At 41.9% G+C, this 8220-nt stretch overlaps 9 non-coding genes across 9 annotated transcripts in view; all 9 read right to left on the reverse strand.

Annotated features, from left to right (window-relative positions):
• Window positions 1-825: 825 nt before the first annotated feature.
• Window positions 826-897, reverse strand: trnap-agg (transfer RNA proline (anticodon AGG)). The gene has a single exon. It is a non-coding gene; the product is annotated as a tRNA-Pro (tRNA).
• A 939-nt stretch (window positions 898-1836) lies between these two features.
• trnap-ugg (transfer RNA proline (anticodon UGG)) lies at window positions 1837-1908 on the reverse strand. Its single transcript has one exon. It is a non-coding gene; the product is annotated as a tRNA-Pro (tRNA).
• Window positions 1909-2833: 925 nt separating this feature from the next.
• trnap-agg (transfer RNA proline (anticodon AGG)) lies at window positions 2834-2905 on the reverse strand. The gene has a single exon. It is a non-coding gene; the product is annotated as a tRNA-Pro (tRNA).
• A 925-nt stretch (window positions 2906-3830) lies between these two features.
• Window positions 3831-3902, reverse strand: trnap-ugg (transfer RNA proline (anticodon UGG)). The gene has a single exon. It is a non-coding gene; the product is annotated as a tRNA-Pro (tRNA).
• Window positions 3903-4805: 903 nt separating this feature from the next.
• trnap-ugg (transfer RNA proline (anticodon UGG)) lies at window positions 4806-4877 on the reverse strand. The gene has a single exon. It is a non-coding gene; the product is annotated as a tRNA-Pro (tRNA).
• Window positions 4878-5127: 250 nt separating this feature from the next.
• trnap-ugg (transfer RNA proline (anticodon UGG)) lies at window positions 5128-5199 on the reverse strand. The gene has a single exon. It is a non-coding gene; the product is annotated as a tRNA-Pro (tRNA).
• Window positions 5200-6125: 926 nt separating this feature from the next.
• trnap-ugg (transfer RNA proline (anticodon UGG)) lies at window positions 6126-6197 on the reverse strand. The gene has a single exon. It is a non-coding gene; the product is annotated as a tRNA-Pro (tRNA).
• Window positions 6198-7150: 953 nt separating this feature from the next.
• On the reverse strand, window positions 7151-7222 carry trnap-agg (transfer RNA proline (anticodon AGG)). Its single transcript has one exon. It is a non-coding gene; the product is annotated as a tRNA-Pro (tRNA).
• Window positions 7223-8162: 940 nt separating this feature from the next.
• The window catches only part of trnap-ugg (transfer RNA proline (anticodon UGG)), a 72-nt gene continuing 14 nt past the window's right edge, over window positions 8163-8220 (reverse strand). The window contains exon 1 of the tRNA in view: window positions 8163-8220. This exon is cut by the window's right edge and continues 14 nt beyond it. This is a non-coding gene — a tRNA (tRNA-Pro).

An 8220-nucleotide genomic window follows, 5' to 3' on the forward strand; every position in this document is an offset into this window, starting at 1 on the left:
ACTCAACATAAAGTTTCTAGCAGGGCACAGTATTGGTCAAAATGTGAAGTACACATTGCTTCCAACGAACAATTGTTGATACCTAAACTAAACCTGTTCCACACCTATGTTCTTGGGCTCGTCCGGGATTTGAACCCGGGACCTCTCGCACCCTAAGCGAGAATCATACCCCTAGACCAGTGTTTTTCAAAGTGTTTTCCGCGGACCACTGGTGGTCCGTGAGTGCCCCCTAGTGGTCTGTGAGTATATTGGTAACATTTGAAATAATAAATACATTTAAGTTTTCCGCACTCTCGCAGGAATATTTCCGCAATGGAGCGAGCTTAAGTTTCACTTTTGATTGCATGATATAGCCCAGTGCAACACCTTCGTCACACATGTTGCAACCTGTTTGTACCATGTTCAGGCGATTTGTAATCTGTTCTATAAAAACCATGTGTATTTTTATATTTGTGGAGTTAGGTGGTCCGCGAGTTTTTTTTTATTGGTTAAGTGGTCCTTGGTATGAAAAAGTTTGAGAAACACTGCCCTAGACCAACGAACCATTACAAAATAAATGTTTGTCTGTCTTCCACACGATAGCCTGGTTAAATGACAATGGAAAACACTTTTCCATGAATTGCACTTTGTCCTCAATGAACACAGCTTGGATGAAAATGAATGGCTTCTCTACACAGAAGATGAGCCTTGATCATGATTTGCCCTAATTCAACATTAGGTTTCTAGCAAGGCACAGTATTGATCAAATAGTGAAGTCCACATTGCTTCCAACGAACAATTTTTGATACCTAAACTAAACCTGTTCCACACCTATGTAGATGTCTTGGGCTCGTCCGGGATTTGAACCCGGGACCTCTCGCACCCTAAGCGAGAATCATACCCCTAGACCAACGAACCATTACATAATAATTGTTTGTCTGTCTTCCACACGATAGCCTGGTTAAATGACAATGAAAAACACTTTTCCATGAATTGCACTTTGTCCTCAATGAACACAGCTTGGATGAAAATGCATGGCTTCTCTACACAGAAGATGAGCCTTGATCATTATTTGCCCGAACTCAACATTAGGTTTCTAGCAGGGCACAGCATTGATGCCATTGTGAATTACACATTGCTTCCAACGAACAATTGTTGATACCTAAAGTAAACCTGTTCAGCACCTATGTAGATGTCTTGGGCTCGTCCGTGATTTGAACCCTGGACCTCTCGCACCCTAAGCGAGAATCATACCCCAAGACCAGTGTTTTTCAAAGTGTGGTCCGTGAGTGCCCCCTAGTGGTCTGTGAGTATATTGGTAACATTTGAAATAAATACATTTAAGTTTTCCGCACTCTCGCAGGAATATTTCCGCAATGGAGCGAGCTTAAGTTTCACTTTTGATTGCATGATATAGCCCAGTGCAACACCTTCGTCACACATGTTGCAACCTGTTTGTACCATGTTCAGGCGATTTGTAATCTGTTCTATAAAAACCATGTGTATTTTTATATTTGTGGAGTTAGGTGGTCCGCGAGTTTTTTTTTATTGGTTAAGTGGTCCTTGGTATGAAAAAGTTTGAGAAACACTGCCCTAGACCAACGAACCATTACAAAATAAATGTTTGTCTGTCTTCCACACGATAGCCTGGTTAAATGACAATGGAAAACACTTTTCCATGAATTGCACTTTGTCCTCAATGAACACAGCTTGGATGAAAATGAATGGCTTCTCTACACAGAAGATGAGCCTTGATCATTATTTGCCCGAACTCAACATTAGGTTTCTAGCAGGGCACAGACACGAACAATTTTTGATACCTAAACTAAACCTGTTCCACACCTATGTAGATGTCTTGGGCTCGTCCGGGATTTGAACCCGGGACCTCTCGCACCCAAAGCGAGAATCATACCCCTAGACCAACGAGCCATGAAAATTGTGGTTTTTTGGTCTTCCCAACGATATTCTGTTTATTGCACTTTGTCCTCAATGAACATAGCTTGGATAACAATTGATGGATTCTCGACACAGAAGATGAGCCTTGATCATTATATGCCCCAACTCAACATAAAGTTTCTAGCAGGGCACAGTATTGGTCAAAATGTGAAGTACACATTGCTTCCAACGAACAATTGTTGATACCTAAACTAAACCTGTTCCACACCTATGTTCTTGGGCTCGTCCGGGATTTGAACCCGGGACCTCTCGCACCCTAAGCGAGAATCATACCCCTAGACCAGTGTTTTTCAAAGTGTTTTCCGCGGACCACTGGTGGTCCGTGAGTGCCCCCTAGTGGTCTGTGAGTATATTGGTAACATTTGAAATAAATAAATACATTTAAGTTTTCCGCACTCTCGCAGGAATATTTCCGCAATGGAGCGAGCTTAAGTTTCACTTTTGATTGCATGATATAGCCCAGTGCAACACCTTCGTCACACATGTTGCAACCTGTTTGTACCATGTTCAGGCGATTTGTAATCTGTTCTATAAAAACCATGTGTATTTTTATATTTGTGGAGTTAGGTGGTCCGCGAGTTTTTTTTTATTGGTTAAGTGGTCCTTGGTATGAAAAAGTTTGAGAAACACTGCCCTAGACCAACGAACCATTACAAAATAAATGTTTGTCTGTCTTCCACACGATAGCCTGGTTAAATGACAATGGAAAACACTTTTCCATGAATTGCACTTTGTCCTCAATGAACACAGCTTGGATGAAAATGAATGGCTTCTCTACACAGAAGATGAGCCTTGATCATTATTTGCCCGAACTCAATATTAGGTTTCTAGCAGGGCACAGACACGAACAATTTTTGATACCTAAACTAAACCTGTTCCACACCTATGTAGATGTCTTGGGCTCGTCCGGGATTTGAACCCGGGACCTCTCGCACCCTAAGCGAGAATCATACCCCTAGACCAACGAGCCATGAAAATTGTGGTTTTTTGGTCTTCCCAACGATATTCTGTTTATTGCACTTTGTCCTCAATGAACATAGCTTGGATAACAATTGATGGATTCTCGACACAGAAGATGAGCCTTGATCATTATATGCCCCAACTCAACATAAAGTTTCTAGCAGGGCACAGTATTGGTCAAAATGTGAAGTACACATTGCTTCCAACGAACAATTGTTGATACCTAAACTAAACCTGTTCCACACCTATGTTCTTGGGCTCGTCCGGGATTTGAACCCGGGACCTCTCGCACCCTAAGCGAGAATCATACCCCTAGACCAGTGTTTTTCAAAGTGTTTTCCGCGGACCACTGGTGGTCCGTGAGTGCCCCCTAGTGGTCTGTGAGTATATTGGTAACATTTGAAATAAATAAATACATTTAAGTTTTCCGCACTCTCGCAGGAATATTTCCGCAATGGAGCGAGCTTAAGTTTCACTTTTGATTGCATGATATAGCCCAGTGCAACACCTTCGTCACACATGTTGCAACCTGTTTGTACCATGTTCAGGCGATTTGTAATCTGTTCTATAAAAACCATGTGTATTTTTATATTTGTGGAGTTAGGTGGTCCGCGAGTTTTTTTTTATTGGTTAAGTGGTCCTTGGTATGAAAAAGTTTGAGAAACACTGCCCTAGACCAACGAACCATTACAAAATAAATGTTTGTCTGTCTTCCACACGATAGCCTGGTTAAATGACAATGGAAAACACTTTTCCATGAATTGCACTTTGTCCTCAATGAACACAGCTTGGATGAAAATGAATGGCTTCTCTACACAGAAGATGAGCCTTGATCATTATTTGCCCGAACTCAATATTAGGTTTCTAGCAGGGCACAGACACGAACAATTTTTGATACCTAAACTAAACCTGTTCCACACCTATGTAGATGTCTTGGGCTCGTCCGGGATTTGAACCCGGGACCTCTCGCACCCAAAGCGAGAATCATACCCCTAGACCAACGAGCCATGAAAATTGTGGTTTTTTGGTCTTCCCAACGATATTCTGTTTATTGCACTTTGTCCTCAATGAACATAGCTTGGATAACAATTGATGGATTCTCGACACAGAAGATGAGCCTTGATCATTATATGCCCCAACTCAACATAAAGTTTCTAGCAGGGCACAGTATTGGTCAAAATGTGAAGTACACATTGCTTCCAACGAACAATTGTTGATACCTAAACTAAACCTGTTCCACACCTATGTTCTTGGGCTCGTCCGGGATTTGAACCCGGGACCTCTCGCACCCTAAGCGAGAATCATACCCCTAGACCAGTGTTTTTCAAAGTGTGGTCCGTGAGTGCCCCCTAGTGGTCTGTGAGTATATTGGTAACATTTGAAATAAATACATTTAAGTTTTCCGCACTCTCGCAGGAATATTTCCGCAATGGAACGATCTTAAGTTTCACTTTTGATTGCATGATATAGCCCAGTGCAACACCTTCGTCACACATGTTGCAACCTGTTTGTACCATGTTCAGGCGATTTGTAATCTGTTCTATAAAAACCATGTGTATTTTTATATTTGTGGAGTTAGGTGGTCCGCGAGTTTTTTTTTATTGGTTAAGTGGTCCTTGGTATGAAAAAGTTTGAGAAACACTGCCCTAGACCAACGAACCATTAGAAAATAAATGTTTGTCTGTCTTCCACACGATAGCCTGGTTAAATGACAATGGAAAACACTTTTCCATGAATTGCACTTTGTCCTCAATGAACACAGCTTGGATGAAAATGAATGGCTTCTCTACACAGAAGATGAGCCTTGATCATTATTTGCCCGAACTCAATATTAGGTTTCTAGCAGGGCACAGACACGAACAATTTTTGATACCTAAACTAAACCTGTTCCACACCTATGTAGATGTCTTGGGCTCGTCCGGGATTTGAACCCGGGACCTCTCGCACCCAAAGCGAGAATCATACCCCTAGACCAACGAGCCATGAAAATTGTGGTTTTTTGGTCTTCCCAACGATATTCTGTTTATTGCACTTTGTCCTCAATGAACATAGCTTGGATAACAATTGATGGATTCTCGACACAGAAGATGAGCCTTGATCATTATATGCCCCAACTCAACATAAAGTTTCTAGCAGGGCACAGTATTGGTCAAAATGTGAAGTACACATTGCTTCCAACGAACAATTTTTGATACCTAAACTAAACCTGTTCCACACCTATGTAGATGTCTTGGGCTCGTCCGGGATTTGAACCCGGGACCTCTCGCACCCAAAGCGAGAATCATACCCCTAGACCAACGAGCCATGAAAATTGTGGTTTTTTGGTCTTCCCAACGATATTCTGTTTATTGCACTTTGTCCTCAATGAACATAGCTTGGATAACAATTGATGGATTCTCGACACAGAAGATGAGCCTTGATCATTATATGCCCCAACTCAACATAAAGTTTCTAGCAGGGCACAGTATTGGTCAAAATGTGAAGTACACATTGCTTCCAACGAACAATTGTTGATACCTAAACTAAACCTGTTCCACACCTATGTTCTTGGGCTCGTCCGGGATTTGAACCCGGGACCTCTCGCACCCTAAGCGAGAATCATATCCCTAGACCAGTGTTTTTCAAAGTGTGGTCCGCGGACCACTGGTGGTCCGTGAGTGCCCCCTAGTGGTCTGTGAGTATATTGGTAACATTTGAAATAAATACATTTAAGTTTTCCGCACTCTCGCAGGAATATTTCCGCAATGGAGCGAGCTTAAGTTTCACTTTTGATTGCATGATATAGCCCAGTGCAACACCTTCGTCACACATGTTGCAACCTGTTTGTACCATGTTCAGGCGATTTGTAATCTGTTCTATAAAAACCATGAGTATTTTTATATTTGTGGAGTTAGGTGGTCCGCGAGTTTTTTTTTATTGGTTAAGTGGTCCTTGGTATGAAAAAGTTTGAGAAACACTGCCCTAGACCAACGAACCATTACAAAATAAATGTTTGTCTGTCTTCCACACGATAGCCTGGTTAAATGACAATGGAAAACACTTTTCCATGAATTGCACTTTGTCCTCAATGAACACAGCGTGGATGAAAATGAATGGCTTCTCTACACAGAAGATGAGCCTTGATCATTATTTGCCCGAACTCAATATTAGGTTTCTAGCAGGGCAGGGCACAGACACGAACAATTTTTGATACCTAAACTAAACCTGTTCCACACCTATGTAGATGTCTTGGGCTCGTCCGGGATTTGAACCCGGGACCTCTCGCACCCAAAGCGAGAATCATACCCCTAGACCAACGAGCCATGAAAATTGTGGTTTTTTGGTCTTCCCAACGATATTCTGTTTATTGCACTTTGTCCTCAATGAACATAGCTTGGATAACAATTGATGGATTCTCGACACAGAAGATGAGCCTTGATCATTATATGCCCCAACTCAACATAAAGTTTCTAGCAGGGCACAGTATTGGTCAAAATGTGAAGTACACATTGCTTCCAACGAACAATTGTTGATACCTAAACTAAACCTGTTCCACACCTATGTTCTTGGGCTCGTCCGGGATTTGAACCCGGGACCTCTCGCACCCTAAGCGAGAATCATACCCCTAGACCAGTGTTTTTCAAAGTGTTTTCCGCGGACCACTGGTGGTCCGTGAGTGCCCCCTAGTGGTCTGTGAGTATATTGGTAACATTTGAAATAAATACATTTAAGTTTTCCGCACTCTCGCAGGAATATTTCCGCAATGGAGCGAGCTTAAGTTTCACTTTTGATTGCATGATATAGCCCAGTGCAACACCTTCGTCACACATGTTGCAACCTGTTTGTACCATGTTCAGGCGATTTGTAATCTGTTCTATAAAAACCATGTGTATTTTTATATTTGTGGAGTTAGGTGGTCCGCGAGTTTTTTTTTATTGGTTAAGTGGTCCTTGGTATGAAAAAGTTTGAGAAACACTGCCCTAGACCAACGAACCATTACAAAATAAATGTTTGTCTGTCTTCCACACGATAGCCTGGTTAAATGACAATGGAAAACACTTTTCCATGAATTGCACTTTGTCCTCAATGAACACAGCTTGGATGAAAATGAATGGCTTCTCTACACAGAAGATGAGCCTTGATCATGATTTGCCCTAATTCAACATTAGGTTTCTAGCAAGGCACAGTATTGATCAAATAGTGAAGTCCACATTGCTTCCAACGAACAATTTTTGATACCTAAACTAAACCTGTTCCACACCTATGTAGATGTCTTGGGCTCGTCCGGGATTTGAACCCGGGACCTCTCGCACCCTAAGCGAGAATCATACCCCTAGACCAACGAACCATTACATAATAATATGTTTGTCTGTCTTCCACACGATAGCCTGGTTAAATGACAATGAAAAACACTTTTCCATGAATTGCACTTTGTCCTCAATGAACACAGCTTGGATGAAAATGCATGGCTTCTCTACACAGAAGATGAGCCTTGATCATTATTTGCCCGAACTCAACATTAGGTTTCTAGCAGGGCACAGCATTGATGCCATTGTGAATTACACATTGCTTCCAACGAACAATTGTTGATACCTAAAGTAAACCTGTTCAGCACCTATGTAGATGTCTTGGGCTCGTCCGTGATTTGAACCCGGGACCTCTCGCACCCTAAGCGAGAATCATACCCCAAGACCAGTGTTTTTCAAAGTGTGGTCCGTGAGTGCCCCCTAGTGGTCTGTGAGTATATTGGTAACATTTGAAATAAATACATTTAAGTTTTCCGCACTCTCGCAGGAATATTTCCGCAATGGAGCGAGCTTAAGTTTCACTTTTGATTGCATGATATAGCCCAGTGCAACACCTTCGTCACACATGTTGCAACCTGTTTGTACCATGTTCAGGCGATTTGTAATCTGTTCTATAAAAACCATGTGTATTTTTATATTTGTGGAGTTAGGTGGTCCGCGAGTTTTTTTTTATTGGTTAAGTGGTCCTTGGTATGAAAAAGTTTGAGAAACACTGCCCTAGACCAACGAACCATTACAAAATAAATGTTTGTCTGTCTTCCACACGATAGCCTGGTTAAATGACAATGGAAAACACTTTTCCATGAATTGCACTTTGTCCTCAATGAACACAGCTTGGATGAAAATGAATGGCTTCTCTACACAGAAGATGAGCCTTGATCATTATTTGCCCGAACTCAATATTAGGTTTCTAGCAGGGCACAGACACGAACAATTTTTGATACCTAAACTAAACCTGTTCCACACCTATGTAGATGTCTTGGGCTCGTCCGGGATTTGAACCCGGGACCTCTCGCACCCAAAGCGAGAATCATACCCC

Source organism: Pseudochaenichthys georgianus, unplaced genomic scaffold (genome assembly GCF_902827115.2).
Source record: "Pseudochaenichthys georgianus unplaced genomic scaffold, fPseGeo1.2 scaffold_1620_arrow_ctg1, whole genome shotgun sequence".
NCBI lineage: Eukaryota > Metazoa > Chordata > Actinopteri > Perciformes > Channichthyidae > Pseudochaenichthys > Pseudochaenichthys georgianus.